The sequence below is a fragment of the Sphaeramia orbicularis genome, chromosome 11 (genome assembly GCF_902148855.1).
Source record: "Sphaeramia orbicularis chromosome 11, fSphaOr1.1, whole genome shotgun sequence".
Taxonomy (NCBI): Eukaryota; Metazoa; Chordata; class Actinopteri; order Kurtiformes; family Apogonidae; genus Sphaeramia; species Sphaeramia orbicularis.
This window is the reverse complement of record NC_043967.1, coordinates 8,629,448-8,645,307: the sequence shown is the minus strand read 5'-3', so window position 1 is coordinate 8,645,307 and position 15,860 is coordinate 8,629,448. Positions and strand designations below refer to the sequence as shown.

Sequence of the window (15,860 nt, the reverse complement as noted above, 5' to 3'; positions counted from 1 at the left end):
ACTTTAATTTACTTCTAAAATGTAGTGGGCATCAATAACAAATATGTATTTCAGGATTTCTGTTTATGTTCTAGACTACACAGTCAGATGACATCATACATTACTGTGCAATAGTCTTAGGTCACCTTTAGCTTGGTTGTTTTTGCAGGGTTGAAATGGGCATACATATTTACTTCTTGTTCTTGTTTCTTCTGATACAAGAAAATACAGACAATATATGCACAGCCTTCGAAGACACACAAACTGAACTAAATGGGTTTTAAAGGTTAAAGTCACTATTTAGTGTGACCCCTGACCCTCTGATAAGAAGCATAAAAGAAACATCTGACATGTGTTAAATGAAACTTGGCATAAAACATCAGAAAATGAATATAATAAATCTCATATTGTCAGAACAAACGGGTTAAAGACATGTTAAGTATAAAGGGAGGTCACACTAAATACTACCACTTTGGTCTATAAAACATGTATTTTCACTGGAACCTTTGTTTTTACTACTGTACAAACTTCACACACACACACACACACACACACACACACACACACACACATATATATATATATATATATATATATATATATATATATATATATATATATATATATATATATATATACAGATTGGAACTAAACACAGAGAATGAGAAATGCATGTGTAGCCATTTGAACTTTACTAAACCAACAACATAATGTTGGACTGGGACTTTTGCACAGTACTGTACATATCAGGATTTAGGAATAATTCAAGGAATACTGAGAAGAACTGACAAGTAGAACAGACATTCAGCACATTCAAAGTCCCAGAAAAAGAAACCTTGTTAAAGTTTGCATGAGCTAAAATAATGAGCTAAAAAATACCAATAACAGTGTTCCAAAGTCTCCAGGCCACAATATTGTATGCTCTAGGAGCTGGGTTATTTGTGTGGGATCACTCATGGGAACTACTTAACCTGCACTTGATGACCGAAACGGTTTTCCACTGAAATCCAGCCTGTTAGGAGAAAACAGAGCAGCCTGCAGCACATCGGCTGGTTTTAAAGGCCTCATATAGAAAAGAACCTGTGGGAGTCTGCTGAGTAGACATGGCTCCATTGCTATGGGGAAAAACAGAAGGTGACTTATTTGCAGTGTTTTAGACGCAAATGGTCTCCAAAGAAACTCTTGCCTCAAACTGGTGCCAGACAATGCCAGTCCTCCTTGACTAGAGTCCATCTGAACTGAAACCAAAAGCCTGTCTACTGTGGGAGCTGACAGTGACAGTTGGCATCTCTTCCCTTGTTTTCATTCGTTAAAGCCTGTATCCCTACTTTTGTTTCTAGACACTGGGTTTGAAATATGCCACTGGAAGTCAACTTCCAATGGGTTTGTGTTCCCAGTGATCACCGGGGCCTGGGAGGAGTCTCACCGGTGGGAAAGCCCGGCCCTGCCCCTCAGGAGTCCGCTCCTTCCTCGTTCAACGCGCCGCCGGGATCACGGATCACTTCTGCCTCTGGTGGGCTGTGTTGCGGATCGCGTGGACATACACGGACCCCGCTACCCGTCCGGGGCCTGGAGTCCGTCCGTCTGTCCGGTAACTCTAAAGGTGCACACCGAGGAGTGAGGGGAGGGGGGTTTGGGTGGAGTTCTTTACCGACGCACGGAATGTGACGCACCTCCGGAAGGAGACGCACTTTACGGTGGGTTTCAGCGGACGCAGTGACCGCAGAGGGAAGACAAGTCCTGCAAGAGTCCGGAGGTACGAACTGGGACACTATCTATTTTATTCCACTTTTATTCTATTCTGTTCAACAGATGTATATGCTGTTTATTCTATTTCATATTGAATGTTTGATTTTTCACAGTATTTACTGGTTATAAACAGTAAGACAATGGAAAAATACAGCAAAAATGTCTGTTTCTGTCCACTTTTACTCTGTTCTGTTCTACTGATGCATGTCTTTTCTGTCATATTCTATTCTATTGATCCGGAATGAATAAAAAAAGTAATAGTAACCATTTCCCTCTTAAACGCTTTAAAATTTCTACTGATTTTCAAAAGCAGTTAACAAAAATAGAACAGAAAAAACAGAACAAACATGTCTATTTATCTATTGGGTTTATTGCACTTCTACCACTACTCTGTTCTGTTCATGTCTTGTGTTTATTCTATTAAAACGGATTCTACTATGACAGTCTATTCCATTCTACTGACATTTGTCCTGTTCCATTCTATTAAAGTGCAATCATCCAGCTATAACTATTCTATTCTATTCTATTCTATTCTATTCTATTCTATTCTATTCTATTCTGTGAGGAATTAAAAAAGTGAAATTCTAGTGACTTCCCTCCCCAGCTGCCTGACGTTTGCAGAGGATTAAGTCATCCAGGTAGCTGTTATTGAACGTTGTAAAACCTGAACAGTATTGTTATTGTAGTCTAAGAACACAGAGAGCAGTGCTCCGTGTTGGCTGGCACTGATAAATACTGCTTGCTGCCCTCTCTCCAGTCCTTAAAACAGAGAGAAAAAAACAACATGGCTACCTAAAATAGACTGTGTACAGCTTCATTCTTGGGTCTATAACTCTTGAAAAAGGACACTTTTACAAGCCTAATGCCGTGGCTGCACACTGGTATGCATTGCATTGCAGGACATTATTATTATGCTAACTGTAGAGGCCTGTAATTTGAAGATCACAGGTGAGATAATGCACAGTGTCTTCCCTCTCTTTGTGTATTGAGCAAGGTGGATACCTATACCTATAGACTTTGCCCTATAGGACTATACATTAAAGTTGCATGTAGTTTTGACTTAAACAAGTGTTTTTTTTGTTTTTTTTTACACCAACTCTACCTTTAGACTTTCCTTCCATTCAGCGTGAGTCACCGGGTAGGAATATATTCCAACATGTGGTTATAATTTGAGAGGAGAAAAAGTTTGTTGTGCCAGCTTTTTGTGGTACATCTGTACATGTGTGTTTCCTATTATAGATTTCATCTTGTCACATTGACCATATGGCAAACCCTGCATCTCATTCATTACATTGTACCAAATGTAGTGAAAGGTGATCATTGTCTGTTTATTAATGAAGTATGCATGATTATAAAATTTTAGGAGGTTAAGAGAAAGCACAGTACAAACTTTATTTTTGGTGTTGGGTTTTCCACTCAAACACGCCGCAGACATTAAGGCTCTCGGAACAGATGACGAGGACCTCAGAGGACCTGTTTTTCTAGCTCTGAGATCCCTTAAAAAAGGCAGGCTACATGCTGCCGGGTGTTCTCACATACAGTATACATTCACCTGACCTTGAGATTAGGTTTTTTGTGTGGCATTCAACGGTTACGCTGAGGTGTGATGACATACACAGAGACAAATGGTGTTCTGTGTTTGCTCTTATCTGCATTTTGTGAGTGTTATTAATCTGACAAAGTAGGACTGAAAAGAGCATCAGTAAGAGAATACTGGCTCATCCCTTCAAACCTGTTTTCTGGTATTTATACTCTCATTCTATTGACAGCGAATAATCACACAAAAACGAATCGAGCAAAGAGGTATGTTGGATCAATCAGAGTGTTTGTTTAGTGAGGTGTGTTCACATCCACGTGTCTGAGAGAGAGTTCAAGACTGAAGAAAGTATTACTTGAGCTTTGTACCTTTGTGTCTGAGGATAGTGGTAGAGACTTTTACTCAAGTACTGCACTGAAGTACAATTTTGTGGTACTTAAGTTGACATAGTACATTTTATCAATAGAAAATAAAAAACAACTAAAAAGTCTGAAGAATTAGTACAGATTAAGTTGCAGTTAGCAGGATCTAAATAAATAGTGCCTTTCATAGGCCCTTTTTACACAGCACTTCTGTTCCGGGAATATTTCACCTTTATTCCGGATCATTTGGTCCCACCTCTGTCACGGCTCTGTAACGCCTCTGGAGGTAGTAACAGAGCTGTGATAAAGGTGGAATCCTGATTCCAGAACGCTATGTAAAAGCGTGGTTCTTGTTCCGGAACCAAGCTGTGACGTTTTAATGAAGTATTACGCGGCGACCTCCGCGCCTGGGGGATTTAAAAATGAGCGTGGGCCGTGTACAGTAAACAAACATATCAACGCGACCAGAAAGATGTCGAACTGGGAAGGTGCCGAGATCTGCGAGCTGTTGTCTTCTTTGGGCGGAGGACTCGATCCATGCTAACATTTATGGAATGGTGAAAGATGGACCTCTGTAGAGGTTAGCAACACCGATATGCTCTGGGTATTTCTGATGCGCAAGTTATACATCACACATATGCTGTGCTGCATCACCGCCCCATTTGATTCCAGAACGCAGGTTGACTGTGTAAAAGTCCAGCCTGTCTCACCTATTACTTATTTGGCTTGGTTGTGTAAATCAGTCAGTGGTGGAAAAAAGGTGGGATCACCATCTCACCTTTTTTTCCAGGATCTCTGTGTAAAAGTGGCTATAGATTCTTAGTTTCATTCTGTTTAACAAATTGCGATATAAAAGTTGAAATCATAAGAAGTCTGACAGTTACTGCAATGTGCCTTAGAGTTTCTCTCAAACACAGTGAGATACTCCTTATATCACCTAAATCTTTTCACTGTGAGTGTAATGCTTTCAGCACAGACCCAGAACCCAAATGCAGAACGCAGAGACGGATGTAAAAGTTTACAGGGTTTATTGAATACAATTAGTACGATAATGGTAAAGAACAGGATCTTGAGGACAGCGGGCAAGGAAGTCCTCGTCTGAACCGTCCACCGGGTTTCGAACACGAACCCACGGTTCGGCACCGGGTTTACTGCCGGAACGCCGACTAGGGGAAAGCAGAGGGAGGTCAGGGACGGAAACAGGTCATGCACAGGAAGGCAATCAGACAGGCGACAGGACATAGGGAAAGGCAAAACTCACGTACCGAATAATCAGGCGAAGGCGTCAAAAAACCAGGAAGGCAGATAGAGGCTGACAACAACCGACAGGGAGCAGGCAAAAGACAGGTAAAACGGATGACAAAAACAGGTCGAACACGGTAAGGCAAACGAACAAACAGGATCAGAACGCTGGTAAGTTATCTACAAGAGAGAACAAACTGGCGTCTGATCAGGGGAAAAGGCAGGGTATAAATACACAAAAGGGAGGGAAGACAACGAGACACAGGTGGAACAAATTAGGGCGGAGTCAGGAAATCAGGGTAAGGGTGAACACCAAACAGGAAGGGAAGTAAAGACAACAGACAAGATACATGAGGAAAACTTAACAAAATAAAACAGGAAATGACAGACAAACATAGAAGACAGACAACCCCAGACTAACGTCCGGTAACCGGCTTCACAGTACCCCCCCCTCTAGGGACGGCACCAGACGGACCAGGGGCATCAGGATGACGTCTATGGAAGTCCCGAATCAGGTCTGGGTCCAAGATGAAGGAGGCCGGCACCCAGGATCGTTCCTCAGGTCCATACCCCTCCCAGTCCACGAGGTATTGAAAACCTCTCCCACGGCGCCGAGCTGCCATAAGGCGACGGACAGAGTAGGCCGGGTCTCCATCGATGAGGCGGGGGGGCGGCGGCGGTTGGGCGGGTGGAACCAAACGGCTCTCCTTGGCCGGCTTCACTTGGCTCACATGAAAGGTAGGGTGAATTCTCATAGACCTTGGTAGTTTCAAACGAACAGAGACAGGATTAATCACTTTAGAAATAGGGAAAGGACCAACGAACCTGGGTGCCAGCTTGCGGCTCTCCACTCTCAGGGGGAGGTGCTTCGTGGATAACCACACCCGCTGGTCAGGATGGTAGACTGGAGCTGGAGTCCTATGGCGATCAGCAGCCGACTTGTACCGTGCAGAAGCCTTTAACAGGGCCTGCCTGGCCCGGAACCACGTCCTCTTACATCTCCGGATAAGCGCCAGCGCCGAAGGGACACTAACCTCCTTTTCCAAGGATGGGAACAGAGGTGGTTGATAGCCGTACACCACATGAAACGGGGACAGCCCAGACGAAGCACAGGGTAGAGAGTTGTGAGCATACTCCACCCACAACAGCTGACGACACCAAGAGGCGGGGTTCTGCGAAGCCAACACCCGAAGCCCCACCTCCAACACCTGGTTCAAACGCTCCGTCTGTCCATTAGTCTGTGGGTGGAAACCAGAGGAGAGACTGACAGAGGCCCCAATCAGGGAGCAGAAGGCACGCCAAAATCTAGCAGTAAACTGCGGACCTCTGTCCGAGACAATGTCTTTAGGAAAACCATGTAACCGACACACGTTTCAACAGCGCCTCTGCAGTCTCTTTCGCAGAAGGCAACTTAGGCATAGGGATGAAGTGAACCATCTTAGAAAACCTATCCACCACAGTCAATACAGCAGTGTTACCGTCAGAAGAGGGAAGGCCAGTCACAAAATCCAGGGCAATATCCGACCAGGGCCTCCTAGGGGTCGGAAGCGGACGCAACAGTCCGGACGGAGATCTGCTTGACGCCTTACAGGAGGCGCAAACGGGACAGGCAGCCACATACTCCGTCACGTCCTTTTCCATTCCTCTCCACCAAAACCGCTGTTTAATGATGAACAGGGTCCTCCTCACCCCGGGGTGACAGGCCATCTTGGTGGTATGGGCCCAACTAATCACCTGGGAACGAAGGTTATGGGGAACAAACAGCCGGTCTGGCGGAACACCATCCGGGACAGCATAATTAACCAGTCCATTAGCAACAGCTCTTTCAATGTCCCACAGAAAAGCCCCCACAAAACATGAGCCTGGTAAAATGGTTTCAGGGACATCAACAGAGTTATCGGGGTGAAAAACCCTAGACAGAGCATCCGGTTTGCCATTCTTAGATCCGGGACGGTAGGACAGGGTGAAGTTGAAACGAGTAAAGAATAGGGCCCATCTAGCCTGACGGGAATTGAGACGTTTAGCTGACCTTAGGTATTCGAGGTTCTTGTGGTCGGTCCAAATCAGGAACGGAACCTCCGTCCCCTCCAACCAGTGTCGCCACTCCTCCAAGGCCACCTTGATGGCTAACAGTTCCCGATTGCCGATGTCATAGTTCCTCTCTGCCTGAGAGAGTCTTCTGGACAGAAAGGCGCATGGGTGGAGCTTATTGTCCTTCAGAGAACGCTGGGAGATTACCGCCCCCAGTCCCAGATCAGATGCATCGACCTCCACCACGAACTGCAGGGACGGGTCCGGCACAGACAGGATGGGAGCCGAGGAGAAGGCTCCTTTAAGGGCGTTAAAAGCCCTGTCCGCCTCCACGCTCCATCTAAACACAGACTTGGGAGAAGTGAGACTATGCAGGGGGGCAGCCACTCTGCTGAACCCCCGGATAAACTTTCTGTAGAAGTTAGCAAACCCTAAAAATCGCTGAACTTCCTTCCGAGACGAAGGCGTGGGCCAATCCTTGACAGCACTAACCTTCTCAGGGTCCATTTGAACCCTTCCCTCGGAGACGATGAAACCCAGGAACGAAACAGTCGAACGGTGAAACTCACACTTCTCCGCTTTGACAAACAGCTGATTCTCGAGGAGCCTCTGTAGGACCTGACGAACGTGCTGCACATGAGACTCTTCGTCTGGAGAGAAAATTAGAATGTCGTCCAGATACACAAAAACAAAAACGTTCAACATGTCTCTGAGCACGTCATTCACCAGAGCTTGAAACACAGCAGGGGCATTAGTAAGGCCAAAAGGCATTACGAGATACTCGTAGTGGCCGCTAGGGGTGTTAAAGGCTGTCTTCCACTCATCCCCCTCTCTAATCCTCACCAAATGATAGGCATTACGGAGATCCAATTTAGTGAACATCTTAGCCCCATGTAGCAGTTCAAAAGCAGAAGACATTAGTGGTAAAGGATATCTGTTACGCACAGTGATGTCATTTAATCCTCGATAATCAATACATGGTCTGAGTGACTTATCTTTCTTGTCGACAAAAAAGAAACCAGCCCCCGCAGGGGACGAGGAGGGTCTAATAAGGCCGGCCGCCAGCGACTCGTCTATATACTTCCTCATAGCCGTAGTTTCAGGTCCCGATAGGGAATACAATCTCCCCTTAGGGGGAGAAGTGCCAGGGCGCAGTTCAATGGCACAGTCATACGGCCGATGTGGAGGAAGGGACGTGGCCTTAGATTTACTAAAAACCTCCTTAAGGTCATGGTAACAAGGAGGGACCTTCTCTAAGGCTGGAAACTCCTCTTCACTATTCTTAGGGAGGTAGACCGGTGCCACAGCAATCTGTGGAGTCTCAGATACAGTCACAACAGAATTCACACTTAAACAATGGGTCTCACATCCCTTACCCCAAGACTGGACCTCCCCCGTGATCCAGTCAATATGAGGGTCATGTAGTTGAAGCCAGGGAAACCCCAAAATGAGGGGCTGTGAATCAGACTTATACACATGAAAACTAAGATTCTCTGTGTGCCCATCCGGAAACTGTATGTTGACAGGTTGGGTGCGATGAGTCACACGACAGATAACATGGTCATCCAGGGCCCGGGCCTCCAACGGACGCTGTACTGGGACCAGTTCCAGGTTCAGTCTCTTGGCCAGGCTACTGTCCATTAAATTCGCGTCTGACCCGGAATCGATCAGAACGGGAAGCTGCAGAGACACAGAATCAGAACAGAGAAGAACCAGTGGAAACTGACGAGATGAAGAGGATAAACATACAGTCCTGCTTAACAGGGGCCCCTCACCTGACTTGCCCTCAGGCTTAGTAGGGCAGCTGGCGACCCTGTGGCCCTCCTTACCACAGTATAAACAGAGACCCTCGGTAAGGCGTCGTCGTCGTTCTTCCGAGGATAAATGGGTACGCCCCAGCTGCATGGGTTCCTCCTTAGGCGGTCTACCAGTCTCTTTTACCGGGAAATGAAAAGTCTCTCGAGCGACCACAGTACCAGACGAAGCGGATGGGTGATTCTCAGATCCTTCTGCCCGCCAAACTGCCTCCTGGTCAGCGACCCGGATCGCCTCGGCGATGACGTCATCCAGAGAATGGAGCTGTTGACGGAGCGCCATCTCTCGGCCCACTACGCGGCATAAGCCGCCTAGGAAGGCAGCAATCAAGGCCTGATTGTTCCAGCCCGATTCTACTGCTAGGGACCGAAAATCACTAACATACTGCCTGATAGGCCTGTCTCCCTGTCTCAGCCTCAATAGCTCGTGACTGGCTAGTTGGTTTCTAACTGGGTGATCATAAACCCTCTTTAGCTCAGCCACCAAACCGGAAAAAGACTGAACGGCCGGGGAGCCTTGTTCAAATAGAGCATTAAAGTAGCTCAGGGGAGGGCCTTCCAACAGACTAGCAACGTAAGCAATCTTGACAGAGTCTTTAGAAAATCGAGTAGGTTGAGAGTCAAAAATGAGTTGAAGCTGAGTGAAAAAATTACGACAAGTGTCAGGGTTACCTGCGTACTTAGAGGGAGGAGGGATGTTAGGCTCATCCGTACCTCTCGTCGGGGAATTGGTAACCCTGGATTCGCCTGAGGCGGCCGCGGCCGCAGCCTGGGTACTGGTGAGCAGCGAGACCTGAGTAGTCAGCTGATTCATCTTATCCAGCAGGGTATGGAGGGCTTGATCATGTCCCCCTAGTCTCTGTCCCTGGGACTGTATTGCTTCCCGGACCTGATTAAGTTCTGCTGGGTTCATTTTCTGGCCAGTTTGTACTGTAATGCTTTCAGCACAGACCCAGAACCCAAATGCAGAACGCAGAGACGGATGTAAAAGTTTACAGGGTTTATTGAATACAATTAGTACGATAATGGTAAAGAACAGGATCTTGAGGACAGCGGGCAAGGAAGTCCTCGTCTGAACCGTCCACCGGGTTTCGAACACGAACCCACGGTTCGGCACCGGGTTTACTGCCGGAACGCCGACTAGGGGAAAGCAGAGGGAGGTCAGGGACGGAAACAGGTCATGCACAGGAAGGCAATCAGACAGGCGACAGGACATAGGGAAAGGCAAAACTCACGTACCGAATAATCAGGCGAAGGCGTCAAAAAACCAGGAAGGCAGATAGAGGCTGACAACAACCGACAGGGAGCAGGCAAAAGACAGGTAAAACGGATGACAAAAACAGGTCGAACACGGTAAGGCAAACGAACAAACAGGATCAGAACGCTGGTAAGTTATCTACAAGAGAGAACAAACTGGCGTCTGATCAGGGGAAAAGGCAGGGTATAAATACACAAAAGGGAGGGAAGACAACGAGACACAGGTGGAACAAATTAGGGCGGAGTCAGGAAATCAGGGTAAGGGTGAACACCAAACAGGAAGGGAAGTAAAGACAGCAGACAAGATACATGAGGAAAACTTAACAAAATAAAACAGGAAATGACAGACAAACATAGAAGACAGACAACCCCAGACTAACGTCCGGTAACCGGCTTCACAGTGAGGAAGAGACTCATCTGGACTCATCTGGAGTTTTTCTTCATTTGAAGAGAAACGCCTCATTTGGTTATTTGACAAGAGGTTGGCCTCTGTAATGATGATAGTCTAGAGCGTGAAAAAGCTGATAAATTGGCTGATATCAACTGTTAAAAAAGAAAGTAGTAATTGGATACCTGCTGAAATTAACATCAAAGTGACAGTAATAAATGACCACTCATGACCACAAAGGATTATTTGATATAAATTTGAATTCATCACAGAATCTGGAAATTGATTTAAAACTTTCCAAAAAAATTAAGGAGATTCTAAGACCTTTTTGCTGCCTATTTGGCTTAGAGTAGCTCTCAAACAGAGGTCTCTCAGTTGCAGGCGGTACCTCATATTACCAAAATCTTGAGGGTCCATATGAGGGGCGGAGCTCTCATCTGATCATGCTGATGATTTTTGATGCTGTTTTTTTTTTTCTTATTTTCCCAATGGAAGATGTGAGAAAGATGTGATATAAAATGTGAGTTGTTCTGGACTTCAGCTGAAATCACTGTTTTAGTTTTATGGAGCAGTTGGATGGAACTCCTGTGAATTTGAGGTTCATTCTTCAGATTCTGTAAGTCACTGGACTTTGGGGGTAACACTGCGTAAAAGAGGATAAATTCAGCTTTATTTATGGTAAACATGGCGTACTGGTTGTAAATGGTCTCTGAGTAACATTAGTTTTAATTAAAAAAAGTTTTAAATATTTGCAAGAGCCTGTCTCCTCTCTAGTGACGGCATCAGTCACTCTAAGGCTGTACACCCCAGGCAAAAACAGAAACTGTAATCTCATAAAAACCATATAAGATACTGACTGAGCCATATACAGTCCTGAGTCACGTCAACAGCATCTTCCTACTGGAAGGCATTGGAAATGAATTAAAAAGGTCTTGCTGTTCTTATGGTTTGTTGAGTTACAAAGGAAAGTCGACAGATGATTAAGAACAACATGGCTCTGTGGAGACTGATCTGTTGTGATGTTAGGAGACTAGTGACAGATTGTGTTCCATTCATTCACATTTGTCACAAGTCACACCTTCTCTGAACTTTCTGACCTTAAAAATCACAGTCACGATCCATAGATCAGGAGAAAATGGAATTTGAGGTCTGTCTGTCTCAGAAACAAAAGCCTCAGGAGATCTTACAACATGAATTTTATCTGATGGAAAAACAAGAAGCAAAGCAAACTGATAATAAAGTAATGTTGGTTACTGACAAAAAATATTAGTCCATTATTATTTACTTAGATGTTATTAACCTAATTCCATTCATGCCCACAATGCTCATCACCCTTCTGACCACACCCACTATGGAGACAGGAAGTGAAACATGTACTATAATGCATTGATCATTATAAAAGGTTTAAGGTTTAACTCACATTGTGTCACACTATTGTCACTTTATTAAGCGGGTACACACTTAAAGATAATCGGGCTGTTTTGGCCCCGATTGTCCCCCTCGCCGACCAAGGATGGCAAACACCAGATTATTTTATGTTTTGTAAGATTATCCTATAAGCTTGTCCTGTGGTCTGAGGTGTGTTAAAGAGTGAATTTTTCCCAATAATCAGCTCTGAAATGGGTCAGGGCTGACAATTGTAAATATCAAACTTGTTCAATATTTACGACGAAAAATCTTCATCTGTGTGGGGAGAACTGACGACACCTGAGCAGAGCCCTGCACAGGTCCACTTTTCCAAACCCGCACCCACCCGTACCCGCATACATCAGACCTGCAACCCGACCCAACACATTGTCTACACAGCAACTCACTTTTAAGGGCCTTTTTTTTTGTCTAAAACACACATCATCAATAAATCTCTAGTATGTGCTGCTCAATGACATCTGTGGTTGGATGTAAACAGAGGTGAAGCTCACTTAAAAGTAAAATAAACTGGCTGTGGCTTAACCACGGTGAAATTAGATTATCATTAAATTAAATGTCCTGCTAATTATTTTCATCCATGAATTTTTTCCATGAACATTTTTTCACTTCCTTGCCCGCCACCCACCTGCATTTCGTTAAATTTTACCTGGGCCCGTACCCGCGAAAATTCTTCTTTTTTTGTTTTTTTTTTCCGTCCCCCCATGTTTTTGCAGGTTCTCTGTCCTGATGCAGGACTCTGCTCCTGAGTCATGCTATGTTTTTTCTTCTTCGTTTTTGTTAGATTATGTTTGATCACTCAAGATTTCTGGCTTGGAGGACTAGATTCTAGATCGGTTGTGAGACAGAATCATTATGTGTGTGGTGTGCTGTGTTGAGATTATTGGAGCACACCACACGTAGTACGATCAAAACTGTTTGGTGCCTGATCTTTTGTCTTTATGTGTGATGCCTGTGACAGATAAAAAATCTCTTCAGATTTGGAAAATCCTTTTGTGTGTACCCCGCTTTAGGGATTTTCTGTCTCTGGTGTTTACTGATTCAGACACAACAGCTAATATTAGGATTAGCAATTAGCATTGGTAGCAGTTAGCCATTGAAGGCACTTGGGACCATCTCCAGATCAGTACCAGGGTTGGGGGCAACGACAGGAGAATTAACCGATATGTACCTGTTTTTGATGGCAGTGGAAACTGGTAGAAATCAGTGCTGAGAGAACTGGCAAACTCAACACAGAAAACACAGAAAGGCCCTGGTCTGACCCTCTGGTTGTGAGGCAGATGTGGTAACCACTGTCAGTGTACTATGACATGGGTCATTCTGCATTTATGTGTTTGTTCTTTATGCATATTTTGATGCAAACACTTTGGTAATTTTTCTAAGCAAGGACATAAGTTCAGGGTGTCTGTCACTGTTGTATTCCTGCGTATGAGTAAAAAATCAGTGTAGTGTGCTGTGTTTATCGGTTCCATTCACATGTTGAAACAGAGCTCTTTCCTCTCTCACCTTTTCTCCCCCTCTTTCCTTGTTAGCATTCAGGCAGGAATGCTGGGAATGAACCATTCACACGCTTAGTGAGCAAACATTGGGCCCATCTAGTATATTCAGTTTATTAGCCAAGGGGAGCTGCCGTTGGTTGATTCCCCCTGTGGCAGTCTAGTGTTCAAAACTGGCTTTGTTTAACGTACATTTAGGAAAGGCGCTTTCTCATGTTTGCAACAGAAAGTTTAAAAAAGACAGATCTTTATCATCACTGTCATCAGGATCATGTGTCACTTCATTGCTTACTGTAGTTACTATAATAACAAACAAAGCAGTAATATTTGTTTGAATAGCAGCCAGCCAGGTGAGGTGCAGACAGGCTGTCATGTTCTTCTGTTGTGTTCATCTTCTTCTGTTGCTTCATTTTGTGGTGACCCAGAGGTCGGGAGGATGAATAAGAACTCCCACCCCCAAGTGCTCTGTGAAGTTCTACAATGAGTCTTGATTCATCCACTTGGCTCATATTCGCCTCAGGGTCGACTTGGAAATGCTTGACATTGTTGCTCAACAAGGTTGCTGGTGTCTTGTGTTCATAAGATGAAAGACATCAGTTGTTCTCATTTGTTTTCTTCTTTTGCAAAATATAAATGCAACTGTGCTGGCGTTCAGCTGTTAGGAGTTTTCCGAGGTTTCCTGCGGTTTAATTGGTGTGACGAGCCCAAGCAAGTGTTCATCCTCTCAGTTTATGACAGTTGTCAGAACTCTTCAGGTTTGCGTTCCATTGCTGCCTCAGCACAGTTCAGTTGCATACAGATCTCACCCCAGGCTCATACATTTTATTAAAATAAAAAAACCAATAAAAATCGGTCAAAGTTCTTATGATTCTTCCACATTAGGCAGTGGTGGAACAAGTACTAATACCACATTATGCAAATACTCCAGTAGAAGGAAAGCCTGCATTTGTTGGTATTCCTCTCCATATTGTCTTTCAGGCTTTGTTCTGAATTTATGAAGTCCCTCGAGATAATCATGTATCAAGATTGGCTCTGTGTAAATAAAAATTAATTAAACCTGAAAAATGTAATTTGTCGTAAAAGTCAAAGTAGTCATTACGCAAGAGCCGTTGCTGCTTTTCTGTTATGAATGATGCTTTGATATGATCCATATTACTGATGAATTCATGTTTGCATTTTGCATTTGACTTTAGGTTGACCAATATAATAATAATAATAGTTCTGGCTAGTGCTGCAACAACGAATCGATTAAATCCATCCAAATTGATTCTTAAAAGAGTTGGTAACGAATTCTGCAGTTGATTTGTTGGGTCTTGAGCACATTGGTATTAGGATTGAGGAGATGACATAATGACCAGTGTCCCTGCCCCATTTCACCATTTTGAACTGACAGGCGCCTACAGTCCCATAGCAGTGCATTCATTGTTTCTGTAAATTGTCTGTAAAATCTGTTCAGTCGAAGATGCCTGGGAGACACTGCTGCATTAAAAACTGTTCCAGTAATCCCATGATTGGCACAGCAAATGTAGAGACCCGGAGATAAGTTATTTTGGATTGCTGACTAGTTTAATGCATTTACAATTCCCATACACTAACCTACCCAACACACTAACCAGGCCATCACTAACCTACAATCGAACCCCAGTCACTTCATATACATGTAACAAGAAAGTAGGGAGGAAACATTAAAAATATAAACGATGGTGTTTATTGACTATGACACAATGTTGATAGCATTTCACCATTACAACATGTAAACATTGCACTATCCACAGGCTTACTTTTGCCAGCACAACAGTGTTTTCACAGTCATCAGGCTTGTAGATCGCCATATCTTGAACCCTGCCACAGCAAAACTGTTCATAGGTGGGGCTGGAGGCTTTTGAATTCATGCATTGTGTTGTAACTTATGCCAAAAAGTGAGATAGTTAACTAACTGCATGTAGGTCCAGGGTGGCAGAAAGTCAAGATCCGTGCACCAGTGGGACACTGGTGAACACCGGTAGCTCGTAGGGGTCTATAGTCTTAATATCTCTGATCTTCTCCAAATACCTTTGCTTAGCAGTCGTGTTGAGCTTCTCTTGATAGGGACCCCTTGCTTTCGCCGCTGCCGTGTCCTTTTTTTTTTTTCTTAAATCTTGAGTTATACTGCTCTTTCTTGCATGTCTGTACTATGCTGTTGCCCATAGCAACTGATAGCTTGTAAGTTCAAAATGGCGCAACCTTCCAGATATGTCACGTATGTCCTCATTCCTAATTGAGGTGTATCTGCACACTGTGTAGTTTACAGAGGAAAACACAGAGCAGCATGGCTGGGGCCTCAGACGCCGAGCCAGATTTTTAAAGCTTTACATCATGTTCCTGATGCCCACAGCAGCCCCGTTTGCCCGAATTGCACTGCACCATTAATGTAACAAAACTTGAATATGGAGAAAAAAATGGCCAGAATTCCACGGCGCACTACATTTTGGGCAAATGGGTCTGTTGTGGTCACCGGGAACATAAACATAGCTTAAGAGAGCCTACATGTTGTGATTACTTTAGCCTGCTAGCTAGTTAGACACTGTCATCATAATTATG

General features: G+C 44.4%; 1 protein-coding gene across 1 annotated transcript in view; it reads left to right on the top strand.

Moving 5' to 3' along the window:
• Positions 1-1,439: 1,439 nt before the first annotated feature.
• fam83hb (family with sequence similarity 83 member Hb) overlaps positions 1,440-15,860 on the top strand; it is a 29,023-nt gene continuing 14,602 nt past the window's right edge. The window contains 1 exon segment of the mRNA XM_030146723.1: positions 1,440-1,735. The gene's annotated coding sequence lies outside the window, so the exon portion shown is untranslated.